The 25,479-nt window shown below is 36.4% G+C and overlaps 1 protein-coding gene across 21 annotated transcripts in view; it reads left to right on the top strand.

Annotated features, from left to right (window-relative positions):
* Positions 1 to 25,479, top strand: part of Lrrc4c (leucine rich repeat containing 4C) — a 1,379,071-nt gene that overhangs the window by 72,396 nt on the left and 1,281,196 nt on the right. For 3 of the 21 annotated variants that reach the window (XM_063283697.1, XM_063283682.1, XM_063283681.1), the window contains exon 2: positions 23,522 to 23,581. The exons of the other annotated variants lie outside the window; for them this stretch is intronic. The gene's annotated coding sequence lies outside the window, so the exon portion shown is untranslated. The remainder of the gene's footprint in view (positions 1 to 23,521; positions 23,582 to 25,479) is intronic. 21 annotated transcript variants of the gene reach the window in all.

Genomic DNA, 25,479 nt, shown 5'->3' on the forward strand with positions numbered 1-25,479 from the left:
GTGTGTGTGTGTGTGTGTGTGTTTAATTTTAGTCCTCTTCACATGGCCAACTGCTATTTTTCATTTCAAAGTATTTCCTTTCATTTACATTTGAATTTTAAGACACCAGTTTTAGGGTAGAAAGGTAGATAAACCATCTGTATTCATTTCATTTCTTCAAATTCTTCATCGAATAACGTGTGAGACTACAGGTATAACTGAATAAAAGTTTCTATCTGTATGTCATTTTTCCCTACAGGTACTAGAAAGAGTAAGAAATGTCAAAAAGAGTCGCACCTCTCTCAAGTACTTGATCACATACACTCAACTGTTTTCTCTCACTCAGTTGCCAAGATTTAATATTTTCCTGTTGGCTACAAAGTAAAATATGTTCTGGGCTGCATCAAAGTGTTAGATAGTCTAAAATTGCTTGTATTTGTAAGACTCTAGTGTAATGGTTCAAATATGCTTGCCCCAGGGAGTGGGACTTTTAGGACATGTGGCCTTATTCAAATGCGTGTGTCACTATGGGCATGGACTTAAAGTCCCTACCCTACCACCTTTAAGTCAGTCTTCCACTAGCAGCCTTCAGATGAAATTATAAAACTCACAGCTCTGACTACACCATGCCTGCCTGGATGCTGCCATGTTCCTGTCTGGATGATCATGGACCGAACCTCTGAACCTGTAAGCCAGCCCCAATTAAATGTCTTTCATAAGACTTTGCTTTGGTCATGGTGTCTGTTCACAGCAGTAAAATGCTAAGACATCTAGATTTAAATGAAAATACTTTATATTTTAATTGTCTGTCTAAAATCTGTCCTTTCTTAACAATTAACTTCCACCTTTTATCTTTTCGTTCAGATTACTTTCTTAAAATTCCTCAATGTACAGATGTTATATTTTTAGATGAGTATTCATTCAAAAGTAGTGATGTGTTCGTCTGTGCATGTGTACATGTTCTGTGTGTGTCTGTGTGTCTGTGTGTGTGTCAGTGATGAAGTACATAACACTACAGGGTGACTGGGTTTACCTTGCACCTCTCTGCTGGAAGGAATGAAAACCTGCTGGTTTTAGACAAGACTGAGGAGAGAGCTAAGCTTCACACTGTGAATAATTAGGATAGGACATATCTTGTTAAATTATTCCTGTGCATTGTTCATATTTAGGCATAACACATATTTTCCCTTTTTACTAATTTTTAGCATTACTTCTGCTAAGAACTATATTCACAGACACTAACACAGGATCATAGTAAGAAAATCCAATGGATAGTGATCACACATTTTACCAAGTTGAGAAATAGGCAAAAATGTTTTGAATCAGGGCTTCATGTGAATTTAAAATTTATTTTAAAACTTCCTAAGCTCTCCAATAATGGTTCTATTTTCTTCAAGGTTACTTTATTGTCCAGTTTTTATGTCTCCTGCTCACCATGTGTACTACTTCTTTTTTCTCCAAGAAGTGAAGATATTAACTCTAATTTAGTGCTAATTTTCTGCTTATTACCTACACTACAAAGTATCATCTTGTTGACTCGGTGAATTTATATCTCTGGGATTTTTTTTCTCCCTGCCACTCATTCTGTGATTGTACTCACAGAAGATGTTAATAGAAGGCTCTACAGGAAGACCGGTAACCATGGTGATAGGAGAGTGCTTTCTGCAATAACTCCACTGTACAAAATAATTTATGCATGGATGTAAAATCACAGATGTTTTGAACCATATGCAATCTATATTTAACCAGGCTATAAGTGACAAGTTACTTGGGAGTTACCAATCCAAAGGAGGTAAGCTTCAGTTGGATAGTATATTTTTCTTTCTTTCTTTTTTTTTTTTTTTCATGCCTTGTTTGAATCCTCCAAGGTAGACGGTCTAGGAAGTGGGGTGTGAATGTATATCTTTAGTCTGAGTCACTGTGTCAGTAACGCGTGTGTGTAAGAGAGAGTGAAATAGGGAAGTTACAGAGGGAAGAATTTCAGACAGGACACTTACCTTTCAGTTTAAAAAGAAAACTCAGATCTTTATTTTAATACTTAACCCATTAATTAGAGCACCTATTGTCAAGAACTGTTAACTTTAATGGTAGTAATGCTTATACCTCAGTATAAGGTATTGAGAGGGTAAATTGCATTTAATCAAATTTGGTTATAAATCAAAAGAAATATTTAATTTACGCTTGAAACTTACGCTTTGAAATGTTGAAAATATTTATTTCTTTCTTTTAAACTCGGTTTTTAAAAGAATAAGTCCTTAGCTATTCTGAATCTTCACAATATTCTGTGAACTTTTAGCAGAGTTGGCCCCACAAATGGCATTTGTAGTTCTAAGACGTGAATAACGTTCTAAATTCATCTTTCCACTTTTAAAAATAACTGCTGCTTTTAGAATTGGTTTTCTAAAAGAGAAGCTTGCAGAAATCACAGAATTAATGCAATACTTTGTGAAATGGGGCTATTTTCAGTTCCACTGGACTCTTGGAATTCAGAGGCGAAGGAAAGAAATGAGAAATGGAAATGAAACAATTTGCATTGCAAAACATCTTTTTCATGACATCTTATGTGTTCTGTCTCCTTGTCCTCTTCATTCCCATGTCCGTTATTTCTTGGTAAAATGTTGCTTCTGCCTTACTATGATTAAAGCCACCCTGGACTTTTGCCCCTGACCCAACCTCTTTGCTTACTGCTTTTATTTTTAATTTTTCCTCAGTCTCATTTTAATATAAATTGTCTCACTGGTGATTAACTACATTTCTCCAGATCCAAGGGAGTTTACTGTTAGGCAATTGTGTGCTGCTTCCTTGATGCTCCATTTCTGAAGCAATAATGTGCAATTAAACAGTAACAAGGAACCTCCATATTAACCCAGGTTAAGCTTAATAGGAAGAAGACTAGTGCATAGTTCAAGAGTGCAACTCTTGCTATACCAGTTTTGCTGGCCTGTTGGTTGGGTAGTGTCAATTTAGAGAAAAGGGGGGGGGGCTTTTCTATGACAATAAACTGACTATGTGGCACTAGAGCTACTGGCCTTTGACAATAAGCAGGTTCAGGGATCTCAGTAGGCCACAAGACCAAAAAGATACATGCAATGCACAAAGGATTGTAAGGATTTCCGCGTGGCATTAAACCTATTTTCAAAATGTGCATTTGATTACGGTGTGTTGTTACCTACACTTGATCCCAGAACTCAAGTGACAGAGGTAGTTGATCTCTGGGAGTTCAAGACCACACTGGCCCAAATGACGATTTCCAGGGCATCCAGGAAATCTCACTTTATAGACTGAGACTGTGTCCACAAACAAAACCCACACACAGAGACATAGACTCGCGCACACACACACACACACACACACACACACACACACACACACACACAATCAGAATAACTACAGCAAAAACAAAGGAAAAAATGTAACAACAGGAAAAAGAAAAAATATATATTTGAAAATACTCCCTAAATATTCCACGGTAAGTGGAAAAATATTTTTTTTTTGCCTATTTAATCTTGTTCCTAAGATTCAGTTTTCTTCTTGAATACTTCTCTATCCTGACACCAAAAATGAGGGATATTCAAAATATTTAGCTACTTCACTTATTAACTTCTTCAGAACCATCAGTGCCTATGGGGGCGCTGTTCTTTGTACTGGTGGTAGGGACAGGAGCACTGAATGTCTTCACTGCAGCCCACTGTTCACGATATAACCAAAACACGAGTACACATTTGCAGCTGCCACTGGGCTAGTACCGGAGGAGATGACAAGCTTCCTTCTTGAATGGGGAGATATTTATTTCTCGTTTTCAGTATAAACATTGCCTTTTGCCTAGTATTCGAGTCAGGGGAATTATTGATGTTAATCTTTTTTGAGGGAATGATGAAAAAGAAAGCAAATGAGCTTCCCAAGAAGTTAATTAGAAGCAAATATCACATTGTGTTTACCGCTGCTGTGACTGCTATGCCATGTGCCTTCATTGAGCAAAGTAGACACTTGCTGCCCCACATGGCTGCTTACACCATCTCAGTATGTGTCACCTGTATACCTCTTAAAACAACTACGCCGGCAGGATATCAGTTTAGACTTCGGAAAATTGGAATTTTTGTTTCATACACTTCATGTAAAATACGATTTACAAACCTTGTCAAATAATTGGTGTATCTTGTAAATATTCAAATTGTGGTGCAATTAGTATAAATATTACAGTGCTTCTATTTGCATATGTCTATTCTTTGGAAATTCATGCAGAAAATATATATGGGAGATTAGTATCATTAGGTCTATGTCAAAAAGTTATCACCTTGTCAAGACATATTCTCATAGAGCTAGGATAGAACGATGGAGAAGCAAGTAGGTCAAAATAAAAAAGACTTTGCTTAAATAATGTAAGCACCCAGCAATTCTGACTTTTCCTATTCCTCAATCCTATACAAACTGGGGATTACTTCAAAATTCTATATATTAGACTCCTTAAAATTCTGGTTATTTTACAAGTATATATCTAAATGTCTCATTCAGTGATATGAAATGAGCATACATATTTCAAAAGGTTGTGGATATGTGTGTGTAGTAGAAACAACAAAATGTGGATCTGGAAGGATGTGTCAGCTTTTAAGAATGCAGACTGTTTTGCAGAAGAAGAAAGTTCAGTTCCCAGAAGCCACATTGAGCTCCTCATAACTACATGGAACCCCTAACCAGGGGACCTAATGCCGTCTTCTAGCCTCCTCTAACACTGCAAGCAAATGTATAAACATATCCACATGCATGATTAAAAATAAATGCAAGGTTGGGGATTTAGCTCAGTGGTAGAGCGCTTGCCTAGCAAGCGCAAGGCCCTGGGTTCGGTCCCCAGCTCCGAAAAATAGAAAAGAAAAAAAAATAAATACAAAATCTTAAAAAATGAATAGTTTTAAACCATCTGTTCCGAGATTTTAATGTAACTATAAAGAAGAATATCTACGTTGATGAAAAGCTGAAAATATTGCTAAAGTTTTATTTATGGATTCATTTGTAGTCCAAATGTAAGCAACGAGATGGCCAGCCCAGATTGAATTTCAATCCCTCTCGTCTGTTACTCTCCTTCCCCTGGGATTCTTCTTTGAGGGAAATACTTTTAAAAAGTTTAGGAATTTCTTAATTCCTAAACAGATGAGCTCACATCATAATCAATTAATAAAATGAAACATTATTATTTCTATAGACATTTAAGTAAAAGAAAAATTACTTTTGCTAAGTAGCTATATTTGTTTTCTGGCTGAGATGAATAAGAAACTATATAATGATAGTTATTAAGTTACATTTATATTTAGGGAATGCAACACTAACTTGAATGACCCAATTTTTGATTTAGTATATAATTTATAAAAAATACAACAATTCTATATTTTTGTCCCTCTTAAACAAATTTCTCTCTCTCTCTCTCTCTCTCTCTCTCTCTCTCTGTGTGTGTGTGTGTGTGTGTATGTGGTGTGTGTGTGTGTGTGTATGTGGTGTGTGTGTGTGTGTGTGTATGTGGTGTGTGTGTGTGTATGTGGTGTGTGTGTGTGTGTGTGTTGTGTGTATTCTTTTTTACTTCTGTCCACCAGTTAATACTTTAAATGTATGCTGTGGCTGAGTGTTCCATTATACTGGGTATCAGAGATGGGATTATGTTTAGCAATGGTTAAAAATAGCTGTTGTTCTCAGACCTGTAAGTGTAGCAGGTCATCGCTTAGGTAATACTAAATGTCTGCTGCCCCTTGACATTACACAGGCCTCACATACTGGCTTCCACAGAGACCTGCTGCATAAGCGTGCTGGGTTCCAGGTCGCACAGTGTACTGATATGCATCATGGAGTATGCTATGGGATCTTGTCTATTTACTTTTTGCATTTTCCAAGTGATAGTTGTATTAAAATTTAATGATTGGAATGAAACGACAGTATTCACTGTGCCTCATGAGGACTCAATAAACATGATTGTTCATTTCATTCATTGTTATGTGGCTTTTCCTCTCTTTGTACACATCAAACAGAGCACTTCTCACTTGCCTCAGTCTCAATGAATCATGTTGTGTATTCTATCTTTACCTGTTTTTTTGTGTGTGTGTTTTTGGTACTGTTTTACCTATAGAATTTATTTAAATAAAATTCCCATGTAACTGACACAAAAGCTGGTTTCAGAGAAAATGAAAAATTGACAAAAGAAAACAAAACTGTTTCGTTAACTTATCACCTGCAAGTGTGCCTGTTCCATATTCTATTTTCAAGAAATGTAAAACCAAAAACTTTCTGTATTTTTAACATTAAAATTTGGCTTCCTAATAGAAATGATAATAAAATATCTAAAGTTGAAGATTTTTGGAAAGTTTTATTTTGTTCTAAAATCCTTCCTTCTACGAGTCTAAAAGGGAGTTTCCAAAATAGCACAGCTGCCGACTCAGATGTAATCTATTGCTTTGGACAATTTATCAGCATTGTCTCCCAAGAGTAACTGTTAGGATGACAAGATCTCTGCCCAGACGTCAGAGCTCGAGATGAGGCAGCACTGACAGCTGAGCTACATTTAATCTATTGAGTTAGCTGAGAACCTTCTGAGAGATAAGATATCCTTCCATGGAACTAAGTTTTATTTTCATTTTTAATTCTATTTACTTTTAGTCAGTGAGGAAGAAAATGATCTTCCAAGAAGAGAAGTTGCTAGAGGATGAAGGAATACAAATATTTCAGTAAATCACCGAATGTGACAATATCTTTCTTCTAGCTAATGGAACACCCAGAGTAAGAAAACAGCAGGCACATTGTCCAAATAAAATTTATTTTTATTCATGATAATTTAAATGATGTGGAGTTACCCAGGCAGGCTTACTTAAAAATAACAGTGGATGAAATTTTGAAGAAAAAAAAACAGGTTTAAAGAAGTGAGTTGTGTATGTCTTTCTGTCTTAAAGCATACAATATATCCACAAAAATAGTGTTTCTCTTTAGAAGTTTGTATTCAGAAATAGCTTTTCTTGGCAAAAGAAATCAAACTGCTGAATAATTTAAAATATGATTTCTGTATATTTACATCTGCTGGCAGTTGCAGCCCTCATTAGCACTAACCTGGTGTTATAAGAACTGTCTAATTAGTTCTTTACATCTAATTCTTCTTATGCTGCAAATATACCTAGCACATTATTTGACAAATGGACTGTCATCACTGTGTCTTCATGATCACTAGAATGATGTGTAGTTTTCCTTTATATCCATGCTCCTGTGCCTTGCCTCACTTAGCTATAAGTGCCTAGAGATTCAGCATGGATTCTTTACCAGTCCTCTTAGCTCCTGCTCAACCTCTCCTCTATATTTCAACCATGTTTTCCTAAACCTTCAAAATAAACTTTGACCTTCCCAAAGCTCTTACCTTGTGTGCTCTTACCTCAATCTAGTTCTTCTGTGAATCTCCTATTCCTGGTGGGGAATATCCAATTTTCTGTTTTGGAGTTTACACTAAAATTAACCTTTTTTTGTAAGACTTTGTCCCTTATGATAATGCAAATTGATAGGGGAAATGAGATGGTTACTCATTATTGTTTGGTATTAGAAGTTTGGTAATAGAAATTTTACATAGTGTATCATTAATGAACAACTTGAATTTCTGAAAATAAAATGATATAAAATTCCATAAGAGTAGAGGTCTCATATTTTGTTTTGTTTTGAGGCATACTCTTACTATGTAGCTCTGGCTATCCTTGAGTTCACTATGCAGACCAGGCTGTCCAGACACTCACAAATATCCACTATCCTCTAGCTCCAGTGTTCTGGATTGATGGTGTGCACCACCATGTCTAGTTCGATGTTTTAAGTGACTAACTTAGAAGATGATGAATTTGAGGAAAAGGAGTAAGAAAACATGAAGGAAATACATAGTTAAATTTTGTTGATATTTGTTACTGTCTGCATGGAAGTTCAAATTTTGTAAACCTCTCTGTTTATGGTTTCTTACAATACATACCAATAATGTAGAAAAATTCTTCCAAAACCAGAAAAGAAAACATAAGACTTGTTAAGGCTACAAGAATGCTAAACTCTAAGAATATCATCCTGTCCTGTATCCTTCTTTTACCCATAAAGCAATTTTAGATGGACCATTGCTGTCCTACAATAGAAAGAATTTTTTAAGTGTTTTGTAAGTAGAGGCAGGAGTGATGCTGAGTAGATCAAATAGGATCCAAATTGATCTCAATATAAAGCCATCAGTGATCTTGCCTAAAATATTATTTTTAGTATATTCTTTGGGATCCTTGACTCTTTTGCTTTACAAATAAAAATCATCACTAATTCAGCTTGGTGGACAAGAATTCAGATACTCTTCACATTTATCACACTTCCCTTGTCAGAACTTTGGTGGAATAGTGTGCTGTCTATTTAGGCAAATGGGACTTTTGTCCTCAAAGGTGCTCTATTTAGCATCCATTGGATTGATCAAGATAGCACACACACAAAAAAAATACCTGAAGGAAGGGGAATTTTAGAGACAGTAAAAAGCAAACCCACTGTACTTTGATTGTTCAGGAAAGAATGAAAAGAAGACTAATGAAATATCTCATTTCTATATGGTTGGAAATTTATAGGATTCACAATCTGAGTCTGGCTTTCAACTGTCTAAAAAAAACAAAGAAGAAATTTGCCACGATTAGTACTTATATATGTGTTATGATTTAAAGCCTAGTGTTTGAGAACCCTGAGATGTTTCTACCCGAAGTAGATGAAATGCTAACTCAATATGAGATTTTGGCTCATCACACTGAAAGCAATTTTCCAAAATCTTTGTAAAATGACTTGGTACATTTTGGCTGCACGCTAAGACAAAAGAATTGCTTTGGAAGAGAAATGTGGGTTGTGTAAGAATCAGAATATCCTACTGGGATTTCAATGGATAATTTTCTTCCTGGGCCGATAACCTTTGGAAAGAGGATCATGAATCATTAACACAAATGTGAGTGCAATAGCCCGGGTCATGGGGACTCCATATGGCCAGAAGACCTTTAGATGCTTTTTGTGGTTAAGATCGCCAAGAATCAGGAGCCAGAAATGAGCCAAGGACTAATAGTAGATACTATAATTAGATATCTCAGACAGCCAATAACCAATGTTTGCTTTTTTCTTCTTCATTCCATTTTCTTATTGTTTCTTTTCTTTTTCTTTTTTGATCAAACCTGTCAAACCATATGAAAAAACAAGCAAGCAAGCAAACTTTTGCTTGCTTTCAAAATTGCAAGCAAATAATAAAACTGTGTAAAATGAGAGATCTATGCATATAATATGTGTGTACAAACACATACGTATTCTTGAGTTCATAGCAGCTGTTGTTCTTTATTTTACATGTAAAAAGTCTAAAGCACTCAATTAAAAGAAGTATGAGGTGGAATCAGTTTGAGTTGAGGCGTGTGAGCTTCCAATTTATCCTCGCTAACTCTGAACAGCTGACACTCCCAAATACCCTGTGGCTTCAAGTGCGAGAATATTCCAGAAACCTTATTTTTAGATTATTTAGTACAATTATGTTCCTTGTTCTAGAGTCCAAATTAAGGCTCGATAAATGAAGACCCTGAGATTGGTATTTTAAAGCATACAACAGGAGTTATTGATTATTCTCAGATCTCATTTATCCTCACATCTCATTATAGGACAAGGGTTACATTATGGGAGAAGAGATGTGGGGGTACGACTTCATTATTAGAACTCAGTCTGCTTACTATGACTTGAGGACACAAATTCTCATTCTGATTCCTAGAAGCAGGTGGCATGATTTATGCTATACAATTTGTACTGAAGTAACATTGTTATTTTTAAGAGTACACCAGCTATTGTAGTTAACATGGTTTGGAAAGTAGATTTCATTTAAAAATTAAAATTTTTGTTCGCATTATAACATTGGGAATATTTATTGCCCTTACTACCAGGAAACTAATGTTAAGGCAAGGTTTTCTTTCCTTTCTGTTACATTATTATCCTATTTTGATGAAAGACCTTATCATTCTATATTATTCTTTGCCTAAAATTAGTATTAGTTAATATAAAAGCATCATGTTCTGGGTAGACAAATAAGAATAGATAATTCATGATTAAGAAGATGGCTCAATGAGGAAAATGTTTATCAATCAAGTCTGATGACATTCATTGATCCCTGAAACTCAAATAAGTGGGTAAGTGAAGAATGACTTCACAACATTTTTCTCTCACCTCTGAATGCACCCAGTGGCATAAGCCTAAAGACATGCATGCACATGCCACATGCACACAGAGCTATCAAAACATATCCATAATACAAATAAAGAATTAGCAGAATAAGAGAATAAATAATGTATTGTGGTAGTTTAAATCAGGACTCAGTCAGATGCCTTGATAAAAGCATTCATATTCTCATATAATTCAACAAAAATGTTGGGCAGCTAAAAATTTATAGCTGCTACTTTGGAAGCACAAACACTTAACAGGGAGAAGCATATATCTCTATTGAGAGATTATTTTGTGTCAAAGATTGTTATTATGCATATTAAATATGCATTCTGTCTCATGCGTGTCCCTCCCCAAAGCTACTGATTGTCCCATTTTCAAAATAAAAGAGAATCAGGCTGAGGAATTATTTATGTCACATGATTAGTAGTAAGTTATTCACTGTAAATTAAAAATCAGGATTTTCTTCCTGATTCTTTAGACTAGTGATTACAGACAATCCTTTACATGGTCTTCCACTGGATTGTGAATTCTTCTGTTTCATGTAGATTCCAGGGAGAGTGTTTCCTGTACAGTATATAAATGGTGTGTTATCAGATATTTTTTCTTCCTGATAGACTAGAAATGAAGAGTTTAGATTAACAGTACCTGGAGGAAGCTCAGAGATCAGTCCTTGCAGTTCTGAACAAGGTCATTCAAAGTACTTAGGAAATGCTGTTGCATATGTATTTGTTCTATAAAATGTAACATGCCACTGTGTTACCGACTATTCTTGGTACTGTAATAGAATACACAGAAAAGGCAACTGGTCATATTTTTTCCCACAGACAGGAAGCAGAAAACAGTAAATTAAGATGGCCAGCAGATTTTCTCAATAATACACAGTGCAAAACCCAGCCTACAGAATAGTGTTGCCCACATTTAAGTTGGACGTTCTTACTTCTATTGACCTAAACTTACCATTTGCAAACATTCACAGGCATGCCAAGAAGCTAGTCTCCATAGTTATTCTAGATTTTCTCAAGCCAAAAGTTACTATTAGCCATCACATAAGATCAGCAGAAGTAGAGCCCTCTCAGATATACAGATACACATCAAAACAAGTCTAATTTGCATGAAATATTTATCACTGAAAATTTTTGAGTGGAAATTTTAGTAGAATGAGGAAGTTTCCCACCTTCCTATATAATCAATAGGGGCTCATTTTGTATATAACCCATGTTTAATGTGTGGATTAAAATCTTAGTGAAATTTTTAATTTGTTAAATTTATTTCAGCATGCAACTTTTCCTATGTGTAAATGGGTAAGAAAATAATCAAAGTTCATTTTTGACTCAGAAAAATTATTCAAAAAGCACTTCTTGAAAGTGAAATGGCGTTTGTTTTGAACAGTCTGAATGCAAAACAAAATGTGTATTCTCTTTGGAGCACTTCTCCCTCTGATGACTGACATGTGTCATAACGTTTTACTTCACTGAATTCTCTCAGTACATTTGAGGATCAATCGCAGTCTTCAGTGCATTCTTGGTCTTTTACACATGCACTTTCACTGCTCTTTAAAAAAATACATGACTTCCATTCAGCTTCTTTATTTTCTTGGTTTTGCCTCAAGGTTTTGAAGTTTATTTTTATTGTAGGGAATAGGTAAATTTTCCAAGTGCACATCATGTGCAGGATAATAAACAAGGGACAGCTTTGACTTATGGCCTTAAGTGAAAACTGATAAAATATTAGAGAGAGAAATCTTCTAACAGCACAAATTCTATCCCTCGTAATATTCTATTCCTTCTTACAAAGACATCTACTCTGAGAGGAGTGCTGCTTACAAGGTCAAAAATGTCCAAATGAACTTCCTAATATTTCTTATTGGTTTTGAAGGAATTTCTTTAAAACTAGGTTCCTTTTCTTATTTTCTGCTACTTCCAGGGATAATGCTGAAGTATTACAACCTTTTTCTGAATTTATTATATTCATGTATGTATGAGTTTGCATGAATATATATGGATGTGGTGTAGTTATGCAGTGTGTGTATATGCACATGAAGCCACAGGAACACTTGGAGTACAAGCCTCCAGGCCATCATTGTTTGCTTTGTTTGTTTGTTTGTTTGTTTGGGAGACAGCAGCTGTCATCAGCCAGAAGCTTGCTCAGTTGGCAGACTGGTTCATGAGCAAGCCATGGCTCTTCTGTATCTGCTTCTCTAGCACTGAGATTATGAATACCTGATTTTTCATTTGAGTTCTGTAAACTAAATTTGATTCTAGGTTAAAGGCAATCATTATGCATCCACTTAGCCTTAGCTCTATAACTTTTAATTGAAACTTCTGTCAAAATGTTGCAACCTGGTTAGTAATAAATGGGGCGTGCATGACTCAGGTAAATATTTTTACTGTTAACATATGGGAGAGACAGGAAGTAGGAGATTAGAAACCAGACCAGGATCTTGAAAAACCAATTTACAAGAAACAAACAATAGTAAAAAGCCTTAAATAAAGAATCTAAATTTTCCTTGGTCTTTCCCATCACATATGATCTATTTAGCTGAAAAATTTTGAACAGAAACATTTGAATAAGAAGGAGTAAAGAAATTCCTATAATATAATGAGTTATCTTAGTATAACTCATGTGACATGACTGCAGCTAGGGGACTATAGTCTTGGATTCTAAGAACATAAAATGGCTCCACAGGTATCATCAACAGAAGAAATTGTAGAATAGAATTGAAGATCAGACATACGGAGATCCACAGGACCCTGGGAACTAAGTCACTAATGTATATTATAATAAAGTAATTTCGGTATAGAAAACTCTCAGCATATATATTTTGTTTTGAAAAACTTGACAAATGTTATAAGCATTGCCTACCTAATATATCTGTTGTGCATACCTTGAGACTCAAGAGGGAAGGAAATCTGTTCTAATAGCTCTACCAAGCGGAGGTGGGGAATCATGTTGAATGGATTTCAGAGATGAATTAGGAGAATGCCCAATTTCCTGCATGAAATAGGATAAATGCTAATTTTCAAAAATTCCAGACCATGACTGAAGAACCTGTGAATGACACCTTCTATGGTAAAGGAGATTTTGCAGATGTGATCTTGGTGAGGAGAGTCTATTGCAGGATGGATGAAGGCCATCTGATAGAGCAGATGGGAACCCAAGGAAGCAGAGACAGACAGAAAAGATGGTATAGTCCTGGCTGTGAAGATGGAGGAAGGAGCTATGAGCCAAAGAATCTCACAAATGCCATTATAGAAACTAGGAGAAAAAAATGAAGCAAGTTTCTCCTCCATAGCCTTTCTTTGAAAGCAAGACCTGCTTTCACCCTAAAATCTACAATATATACTTTCAGTTGTTTCAAGACATCAAATTTGTATGAACTTGTTATAAAAGTTAGAGAATATTAATATATAATTTGTGAAGATCATATAAGGTAATTAATCCTTCTTTCATGATTCTTGCAAGTTCTGCAACATTGAATAGCCTTGAACATTGGCAGAGAGAGAGAGAGAGAGAGAGAGAGAGAGAGAGAGAGAGAGAGAGAGACAAAGAGAGAGAGAGACAGAGAGAGAGAGAGGGAGAGAGAGAGAGAGAGAGAGAGAGAGAGAGAGAGAGAGAGAGAGAGAGAGAGAGACTGTATCTCTGATTATATAGCTAGGGCATATGACTACTGGTTGACTGTGTGCTTAGTGTTCACTTGGTTGCCCACTAAATTTATTTTCAAATATATATGCAATGCTTCTACTTTTATAAAATGAAGTGTGACACTATTTTTGAAAAAGAACATTAAACTGTGTGCAAGACCAGTACTGTAAGACTTTTAAGAGGTCAAATTACCAAGATATGAATGGTCTTCCACTAATAGAAGCAAGAGATTCTTATTTCTATGTATTGATACTTTCATAAAAATAAACTAGTATTTCCACTTGTTACATACACACATACATACTAACAGATGTATAGTTCAAGAGACCCTTACTTCATGTACACGCTAGCCATCCTTATCATTTATATGGCTGAGAGGTGCTGGAAACAAGAAAAAAAGTTTTTTTGGGTAGTTTTAATCTGCATTTTGCTGAGAGCTAAGGATATGGAACATTATTAATTTGGTTATTAACATTTGCTTCTTCTGTACAATTCTCTTGCCCTTGCCCTTGCCCTCTTTTTAACTGGTTTGTTCAGGGTTTAGTGTTTATTTATTTGAGTTTCTTGTATATTCTACACTTGATCTTAGCCAAAAGGCCGAGAAGCGATTCTTGTATATTCTAAATATGTTCTTTCTATATTTTTTTTATTTTGGTGTATAAGCAATGAGGATTTCTCTCATCCTGTGGTTTGCCATAGTTTCCCTTTCTGGACACACAGAAACCTCTTGGTTTCATGAGATTTCATTTCTTGGTTGTTGACTTTCTTTAGGTACTAGGGTTCTATTGAGAAAATCTGACCTTGTGCCTGTAAGTTGAAGTACATGTCCTATTTTCTCCACCAGTAGTTTTAAGACAATAGGTATTACATGGCCCTAGTTAGCTTTGACTTTCATCTTGACACAGCTTAACAATCTTCACAGAGGAATTGCTTCGATCAGACAGACTTAATAGTGTTTTGTGAGGATTGCCTTTATTGTTAGTGGATGTAAAACACTCCAGTCCAGAGCAGACATCATTCCTTTGGCATGTGGCCTGAGGCTTCATAAGAACACTGAACATGGGTCTGTTCCTCCATAGTAGTTTCTGCTGGATATTCTTCGTTTTAAGTACATGCCTTGAACAGAAGTATGCTGTACAGAGTAGCAAGCAGACCTACCTTGCATCTTGTTTTGATTATCTTGAGTAATGAATAGAGACTTGAACATGTAAGCTAGACAGGACCCTGGCATAGCTGTCCTCTGAGAGGCTCTACCTGTACCTGACTAAGACAGATGCAGATATAGCCAACAATTGTACTGAACCCAAAGACCCCAATGGAAGAGTTAGGAAAAGTACTGAAGGATCTGAAGGGATTGCAACTCCATATAAAGAAAGCAAAGAGTTTTTAACCTGCATGTAGAAGTCTCTCCATTCAGGAATGAAGACATTTAGAAGACTTTCAGGCCCAGCTTTTATTGTGAGTTAGGGGAATTCTGGGGCAGGGTGTGTGGTCTTTTGTCCTGATTGGTTAGCTCTGTCTCTAAGGTTCTGAGTGATTCTACAGTTGGATAGGCTCTGCAGACCTTACTGGAGGCCTGTTTATTCATTCTACCTCCCTGTTCTTACTTCAGATGACAAGATATCCTTGGATTGACTGCTCACAGCCGTGGTTGGCTGACTACAGTTTCCTGAATCCTTTTTCTCATTTCTGAGAAATAAAAACTTAGGCCTAGTCTCTCAAACACTTCTGGATGGGTGGGAAAGCACTCTCTTAGAGGCAAAGATGAGGGGAATAGAGGTAACGGGGTTGTGGAGGGAAGACCAGGAAGGGGCACAACATTTGAATTATAAATAAATAAATAAATAAATAAATAAATAAATTAATTAATTTAGAATCAAAGTTGAAAAAGCTGCTATGGTCAGAGGGACATTGTCAGACAAACAGAAGCAAACTAAAATAAAGACACTTATCTATTTACAATTGAGTTCTGTGGAGAGGGAGAAGTAAGGATTCACTTTTTTGGTTTTTATTTGTTTTGTTTTGATTTTTGCTTATTTTTTTTTTACTTATGGTGAAATATAGATTTTCCAGAACCATCTTTTTTTTATTTTTTTTATTAACTTGAGTATTTCTTATATACATTTCGAGTGTTATTCCCTTTCCCGGTTTCCGGGCAAACATCCCCCTCCCCCCTCCCCTTCCTTATGGGTGTTCCCCTCCCAACCCTCCCCCCATTGCCGCCCTCCCCCCATAGACTAGTTCACTGGGGGTTCAGTCTTAGCAGGACCCAGGGCTTCCCCTTCCACTGGTGCTCTTACTAGGATATTCATTGCTACCTATGGGGTCAGAGTCCAGGGTCAGTCCATGTATAGTCTTTAGGTAGTGGCTTAGTCCCTGGAAGCTCTGGTTGCTTGACATTGTTGTACTTTTGGGGTCTCGAGCCCCTTCAAGCTCTTCCAGTTCTTTCTCTGATTCCTTCAACAGGGGACCTATTCTCAGTTCAGTGGTTTGCTGCTGGCATTCGCCTCTGTATTTGCTGTATTCTGGCTGTGTCTCTCAGGAGCGATCTACATCCGGCTCCTGTCGGTCTGCACTTCTTTGCTTCATCCATCTTGTCTAATTGGGTGGCTGTGTATGTATGGGCCACATGTGGGGCAGGCTCTGAATGGGTGTTCCTTCAGTCTCTGTTTTAATCTTTGCCTCTCCCTTCCCTGCCAAGGGTATTCTTTTTCCTCATTTAAAGAAGGAGTGAAGCATTCACATTTTGATCATCCGTCCAAAACCATCTTTTATAAATGTTGGTTTATTTCTCCAATATGCACTTTTGGAATATTTTTCTAAGATCAAGTAACTGTACTTCCACAAAATTATCATCTTTTCCCACTTATTTATGTTTTCATTTTACTAAAAATTGATTTTTCACGTAATATATTCTGTTTGCAGTTTCCCTTCCCTCTACTTTCCCAGTTTCTTACCACTTCCCAGCCCATTTAGACCCTCTCCATTTCTTTCTCATTAGAAAACAAACAGGCTGCTCAGGAATAATAATAAAATATAATATAATTAGATAAAAACTATCAAATCATAACAAGACAAGGTAAGAAACTAAAAGACAAAATCCCAAGAAATGACACAAGAATCAGAGACCTACCAGTTTCTACACTCAAGAATTACACTAAACTGAAAACCATGATATATATGCACAGACTCTGTGCATGCTACATCTGTCGCTGTGAGTTCATATGTGCTTTGATCATGTTGATTTCTAGAGTTTTGCTTTAGGGGGTCCTCTACCCACTCTGGATCTTACACTTTTTTTTTGCTTCCTCTTTTGTAGGGTTCTTTGGTTCCAGAAGGGAGATATTTATTTGATGGAGACATTCAATTTAGGGCTGAGTGTTTAAAGGTCCCTCATATTATGATATCATGTATCTATAAATCTCTGTATTTGTTCACATCTGCTGCTAGAGGAAACTTCTCTGATAGTGGCTGAACAAGGTACTAATCTATGACTTCAGCAGAATGTCATAAGGATCCATTTTATTGTTAAATTTTTCTTTTGGATTAACTTTTTGGAGAACAGTAGTCTTTGGTTTACCTCAAGGTCCCTGGGCTATCTAGTCTCTGGTACTTTATTACCTAAGCAGTGTTGGGTATGGTTTGCATTTCATGGAGTGGGACTTGAATAAGATACTGGATGTTCTTCTTGCTACCAATGTAGTAGAATATCTTGCAAGCAAGACACCATTGCAGATCAAAAGGTTATGACTGGGTTCCTGTTTATGCTTCTCTTTTGATAGCATGCAGAATTCCTTCTTGTACTAAAGATACATGACCATATGGGTTAAGACACTATGTAGGCATGATTTCAACATCTCCATTTCATGAATTGTTTAGGCGTTGTCTTCTGAAATGAAGTCTTGCTGTCAATTTGTGGTGAGTAACCTGGAGCCTTGCCAACAGCCTAGGATATTTGGGGAGTTCCCTAGGACCTCTTTGGTCAACAATTTGATTACATATAACCTAATACCTGGATTACAAAGTACACCTGGTGACAAGAGAAGTACAGTTTGGGTTTTGGTCTCCCCCATTATTTGGTTATTTCTATTAGATTCCCTGAAATATGTTTCGTGGGAGGGGGAGCTTCTACTGTATTAGGAATTCATACTAACCCTCAAATATATCTATCTATCTATCAATCTATCTATCTATCTATCTATCTATCTATCTATCTATCTATTCCCTGCTTATTAAATTAAGTTGTATTTTCTAGCATTTTGTAAAAAAATGGGGATATTTGAGATATATAAAGACTATTTTTGTCTTATGTTTGAATATGCATCTTAATATACCATGAATACTATCAATTATTGTTTATTTGTATAAATGATCTTGCAGTAAAAGTTATTTTCCACACATCTTTCTATCTTCTTTATAATTTTAAATGTATTATATTCCCAAAAGGAAATCAAATTGACTATAGTCCAGAATGAAGTAATTATATAACCATCAGTTGACATTAAAGCAAATTCAAGTCCCTTAAATTGCATTCATAAATCTCTGCTTTTTCTTTTTTTTTTTTTTTTTTTTTTTTTGGTTCTTTTTTTTTTTCGGAGCTGGGGACCGAACCCAGGGCCTTGCGCTTCCCAGGCAAGCGCTCTACCACTGAGCTAAATCCCCAACCCCTCTCTGCTTTTTCTATGATTCTAAACTTTGTTAAGTTTACTTTTAGTTACAGGTTCAAGAGCTGAATGTTGAGATTCAACCATACTATTTAAATAACTTTAATTATGTGTTTTACATTGAAATCTACATATGATTCTGTCTAAGACACTAGGCAAGAACATACATTGGATCATTTTATGATTAGTATTTTTGATTTAAAGAATTGATACTCGAGGAGATAGACGTATTGCTAAATGGGACAACACTTGCTTAGCATTTGCAGGAGCCCTGGGCTTGGTTGAATTAAGGTATATAAAGAATGGAAGAGAAGGAGAAGGAGGTGAAATGGGAAAGAGATGCAGTCAGGAGATAGTGGTAGAGGGAGTGATAGAAAGTGAGAAGGGTGAGGGGTCCGGTGGAAGGGAATGGAAGAAGGTAAGATGGAAGAAATAAAAAAGTAGATAGATTTATAAATAAAAAAGTAGTAGATATTTGAATATGAAATTCAGAGAGAGGGAAGAGGAGAGAGGGGAGATTAGAATATGAAGTGTAGACAGAGGGAGATATGGCAAAGCAAAAGGAGAAAGGAAAGAAAGAAGAAATGCGAGAGATAGAAAAAGAGAAGGAATATGTTTATCTCTCTGTATAAATGACCTATCTAGAAATAAATATTTCTATACACCTAATATTTAGAAAACTAAAACTAAGTTGTGTGACCGGTAAGAGTTTATTATTAGTGGTATTAAATGTTAAATCAAGACTATAGAAGTCTGTAGTCATGCAGCCTAAACATGCTGCAAGAACATAATAAGAGAAGTCGCTGCACATTTTGGACAATGCAATGTCTATGACAGATGGAATAGTAAAATGGATCATAATTAGAATTTGGTGTATTTTCCTGTTGAAACAGGAATGAAAATAAAAACGGGACAAGGTGAAGCTCAAAGACTCCTTTCCCTACAAATATCCAGTGAGGGAAACCAACCCCATCTTGCAGTGGATTCAGAGTGTTTGTGAGCTAAACTTCTTCCACTCAGGCACATGCGACAAAAAGGAAAAGCAATTGAGCTGTTTCAAAGCCTGAGTGGTAATTCTTTTTTTTTCTTTTTTTTTTCTTTTTTTTTTTTATTAACTTGAGTATTTCTTATATACATTTCAAGTGTTATTCCCTTTCCCGGTTTCCGGGCAAACATCCCCCTCCCCCCTCCCCTTCCTTATGGGTGTTCCCCTCCCAACCCTCCCCCCATTGCCGCCCTCCCCCCATAGTCTAGTTCACTGGGGGTTCAGTCTTAGCAGGACCCAGGGCTTCCCCTTCCACTGGTGCTCTTACTAGGATATTCATTGCTACCTATGGGGTCAGAGTCCAGGGTCAGTCCATGTATAGTCTTTAGGTAGTGGCTTAGTCCCTGGAAGCTCTGGTTGCTTGGCATTGTTGTACATATGGGGTCTCGAGCCCCTTCAAGCTCTTCCAGTTCTTTCTCTGATTCCTTCAATAGGGGACCTATTCTCAGTTCAGTGGTTTGCTGCTGGCATTCGCCTCTGTATTTGCTGTATTCTGGCTGAGTGGTAATTCTTGACATAAGTTTTATCACAGACTTGATCTTGATTCACTTGTTTGTATCATTAAGTGATGTTGTAGTTTTTTAATGATTTTCAGTTATGTATGTATAAGCACATATGTTCTTGTGTAATGAACTGTAGGTGCCTACACATTCCAGAACAGGGCATCACATCCACTAAAGCTGGAGTTACAGTCATTTGTCAATCATCGGTTATGGCTAATGGAGATGAAACTGGGGTATTCTACAAGAGCAGCAAGTGCTTTTAACCTTGGAGTCATCTCTCTATTACAATAATTGGTTTTAAATATCATTTTATTGCACACCACTTTGGAAAATTTGTGGATACCAGTACTTAATTGTTAGTTTACACATCTATGTGAATTTACAGAATTATGTGAAGTCATCTATACTGATGACACAAATCTATGCACATGAAAAGGAAATTTCTCTTTCAACCAGACCCACCAGAGCTCCCAGGGACTAAAACACTAAACAAAAAGTACACATGGAGTGACCCCTGGCCCCACTCGCATATGTAGCAGAGGATGGCCTTGTTGGGCATCAATGAGAGGAGGGGCCCTTGGTCCTGGGAAGGCTCAGTGCCCCAGTTTTAGGGAAATGCCAGGGCAGGGAGGTGGGAGTACATGGGTGGGTGGGGAGCACCCTCATAGAATCAGAAGGGGGAGAATGGGAGCGAAGGTTCCAGACGGGGAACTGGGAAAGGGGACAACATTTGAAATGTAAATAAATGAAATATCCAATAAAAAAGACAGAAAAAGTTTATTTTTCAAAATGCGCTGTGTTCAGGTATTCACACATCTGATGTATTCTCTTCATAACCTCTGCACTCCCTAATTAGCAATATATGACTTATTTCCCTTATTCAGAACTCTTTTCTTTTTCCAATTAGATGCCCCATGCATATGCTGTGACTTCTGGTGGAATAATATTCACTGCAATTCATTTAATTAACTGCTTCTTTCATTCAGGCACAACACTAACTTCATTTTGTCAGGGAATACTTTTGTGACTTTTTCCATTTTATCCTATATTCAATTAAAAGCTTGTAATTTCTATTCAGCTCTGATATACATATATATATATATACACACATTGAGACTCATGAAATCAGACACAAACTACAATGGCAAATTCCTGACTAAAGAGATATCAGTCACAAATTTGAGTGGAAAGACTAAATTCAATAGTACTGCAGAATTTCTGAGCATGGATAGTTAAGGGTTGGTCATGTCAGTAGGATTAACAGTGTTCAACGAGGGAAAGGAGACACCCACACACAATCTAATTTATTGTTTAGACAAAAAAAAAATAAACGCAGGTATGGAGGATTCTTCTTTTTTTCTTCTTTATTAACGAGTATTTCTTATTTACATTTAGATTGTTATTCCCCTTCCAGGTTTCCGGGCCAACATCCCCCTAACCCCTCCCCCTCACCTTCTATATGGGTGTTTCCCTCTCCATCCTCCCCCATTACCACACTCCCCCCCAACAATCACATTCACTGGGGGTTCAGTCTTGGCAGGACCAAGGGCTTCCCTTTCCACTGGTGCTCTTACTAGGCTATTCATTGCTACACATGCAGTTGGAATCCAGGGTCAGTCCATGTATAGGCTTTGGGTAGTGGCTTAGTCCCTGGAAGCTCTGGTTGGTTGGCATCGTTGTTCATATGGGGTCTCAAGCCCCTTCAAGCTCTTTCAGTCCTTTCTAAGATTCCTTCAACCGGGGTCCCGTTCTCAGTTCAGTGGTTTGCTGCTGGCATTCGCCTATGTATTTGCTGCATTCTGACTGTGTCTCTCAGGAGAGATCTATATCCGGTTCCTGTCGGCCTACACTTCTTTGCTTCATCCATCTTATCTAGTTTGGTGGCTGTATATGTATGGGCCACATGTGGGGCAGGCTCTGAATGGGTGTTCCTTCTGCTTCTGTTCTAAACTTTGCCTCCCTACTCCCTCCCAAGGCTATTCTTGTTCCCCTTTTAAAGAAGGAGTGAAGCATTCGCATATTGGTCATCCTTCCTGAGTTTCATGTGTTCTGTGCATCTACGGTAATTCAAGCATTGTATGGAGGATTCTTAGGGAAGTAAGTAATACTTTAACAGTTTAATGACACATTGAAATAAAGAAGCTAATATTCTGTATCACTATATGTCATAACAGTACACACATTATATTCACTGCTACTTTAAAAACCAGAAATATGCTCAAAAAAGCTTTAGTTTAAAATTTTTGTCTCTTACAAGTAGACCTTGACATTATTTCTTAGCTAAGATTTCTCACTTTTTCATTTTTAAATAATACAAAAATGACCTGTATCAATTTTGTCATCAAACTTAACACAGTGTTATACCTCACAAGTTTCCATGACTTTTTCTGACTTTTGTAAATATTGCATCTCTTTCTTGCCTTGTGTACTGGTTCACTTAATGTTATATCTCAGACAAAAAAAGGGTTATGGGGGAGATTGTTTTTAGATTTGTTTTTTAATTTTATTTGCAACCATTTAATGTCTTTCAATTTCTTTCTTTTAAGAATTAAGACCTTGGTACTTAGTCTAGAAGTTCATCACCAAATCTACAGTTTTATAGAATTTTTCCAATGTTGCTTTTTAACACTTCCATAGTTTTGGATATGTGTCAGTCTATTTGTGTATATGTTTGTGTGTGTGTGTCTACTATTTATTTGCAATAACATTTTGAATTATCTTGGGTCTATATTCAAATTAAAATTTTTGCATGTGGGCATATAATTTTGTCAGCTTTATTTATAAGGACTATTCTTTTTCTGTGTCAAATTCCCTTTGCTCATTTGACAAAGATTATTTAAGTGTGGTGTGTGTGTATGTGTGTGTGTGTGTGTGTGTGTGTGTGTGTGTGTGTGTGTGTGGTATGGTGTGTTGGCGAGTTCTGATGTTATGTATTTGTTCATGTTCAAGCATATTATTTTCATTACTCCATCTTTGTAGTAATCCCTGATGTTGGAATTTTTCCTCACTTTTAATATTGTGGTAGTTCTTCTTGTCATGTAAAATTTTAAGTGGTTTGTCAACATCCTCCAGCTGACTTGATAGCCTTTTGAGTAAGGCTTTGCTGTGTCAGTAGGTCAAGCAGAAAGGTGCTTAACCTCTTGACTACACCATGTGTTCCAATTCATCTTTTAAAAGGATAGTAGAATGCCTTCAGTTCTTTCTGATAGTAGGGTTTTTTATGGTATTATTTTATAGAGATTTAGGATTTTAAATTGCTCAAGCTGTGTGTAAAATACTTAAAAGTATCTTGTGCCCCAATAAAAATATAGAAAATGAGTCTTATAGTGAAGAAGTTAATAAACTTAGCAATAGATGAGAAACAGCCAGATACAGCAATCACTTCATACTAGAAACAATTGTTTATCACATTTAGTTTTTGTTTTTAATTTCACACCATTCTTCCCTGTTTCCTTCCTCTTCTTCCTCTCTCTTTTCCTTCTTTTCAGACCATTTCAGAGAGGACACGTTTATCAACAAAGCATGAAGACTTCTCTTTCATTTTAAAAGTAAGAATTGCAAAGAAAATATCATATAGCATGTATAGTCCTTGGAAGAACAGTGCTGGTCACAATGCTCAAAGCATTAGCTGCTATAGAATGTTTTAAAGATATAAAGTGTGAAAATTATTGCCACAGACTAGATAGTGGTGGGGGAGATGGTAGTACCTATCTATTAACATAAAAGTTCTATGTCATCAATGCTATCTGTCTGTCTGTCTATCTATCTATCTATCTATCTATCTATCTATCTATCTATCTATCTATTTCAAAATAAATGTGTATGGCAGCATGAATACACTTGTCAGCTTTTGAGTTCTATTTAAACAAAGTAGTGAGTTATGTTATTCTGGAAGCTCTTAGAGGTAATGTGATAATACATTCAGTCTGCAATCTCACTCTTGGAAAGCTTTTCAGTTTAGTGACCTGCAAAATGTACTTGGAGGAAATGCTGACCTGATACATCCTCTTTAGCACAGTCACATGATTAAGTGAATTATTCGAATGGCAGAACTCTCACCAAAGGACACATGGGAAATTGATTTGCTTTTACATGTCTTTGGCTAAACTGTCAAAAACAAAGCAGTACCAAATGTGCAGTTGTGCTGCATAACACCTTTACAAAGCAGGTTGTCCCTGACTAATGAGAGACAGGCCACCTGTTAGGAGTCTGTCTAATTCAAAATGCCCACTGTCCTCTTTTGACTCAGTCTTTACAAAAAAGATTGTGGCTACTGAGGATTAAAGTTATGTTGCAAAACTGTAATCTATGATTTGAAATGTGGATATCACATGAGCCTAAGATTTCAGAATGTCGGTACCACCTAGCAGAACAAGAATTGTGAAGTTTGTGTCCTATAACATAGCACTTTGCTGGCATTCAGGACCGGAAACCAAAAGTCCTACCTTTGTTTACATGTAGTGTTATACATAGCCTGTCTTTTGATATTCATCTTCCACTAAAGGGACTCTTATTTTGTAGCTCTCAGAAAAAAAAACTATACTAGCTATCTGTAGTCATGGATTAAAGACTTTGAAACCAAACTGTGTACAAAATGTTTGAAGTCACATTGGATAATAATGCTGTCACTTGTACATCCATATTGCTTATGTCTGTCTCCTGATAACCATTGTGGGATTGGGTAAGCATATATTAGTTAGTTGAGGAGGAGTAGGGAGAGGTGTGCAGTAACATACCCAATCAATCCCTCCACATAGTGTTAAATACTATTATATTTCAAATACACTTTCTGAAAAACAAAAATGCAGTTCTGCAAAATACCAGGGTGATGATAGCTTTATCATCATTTTTGAAAGTCTACTTGTATTATCATGCCACAAGGAAGCAAGCTTGTTTTTTTTTTAAATTTTTTCTTTTATAAAAAATACCTTAATGTAGCTAAGTTCTCAAGCTTAAGATGTTGATTACAATATATCTTTAAGTCAGTATTACAATTATGCTTGTATAGAAATATATTTGTTGGTTTTATCAGGTTGCTTATGTTTTTACTCCATCCTCCTAAGTATTTTACTTACGAGATTGAACCACATAGGAGAGAGCAGAGGACGAAGTTGTACTGATAGTATGCTTGCTTGCCTGCCATACAGAAAGCCCTGGCCTCTATCCCAGCATTGTCAATCTTGCTTATGAGCACACACCTGGCTTCCCATGACGCAGGAAGTAGAGGAAGAGAGATCCACAGTTTAAGGTCATTTTTAGCTCTATAACAAGCTGAAGTCCAGTCTGGGCTACACGAGATAGACACTTAAAAATACATACTGAACATTACACAATTGTCAATATTAACCATTTTAATCTCAAAAGTCAATATTTTACATGTGTCAGCCAATAAGAACTAATTTAGAAGGGCAGTGTTTGCTATCTCAACTGATTACAATTGCTAAAT

The sequence above is a fragment of the Rattus norvegicus genome, chromosome 3 (assembly GCF_036323735.1).
Source record: "Rattus norvegicus strain BN/NHsdMcwi chromosome 3, GRCr8, whole genome shotgun sequence".
Taxonomy (NCBI): Eukaryota; Metazoa; Chordata; class Mammalia; order Rodentia; family Muridae; genus Rattus; species Rattus norvegicus.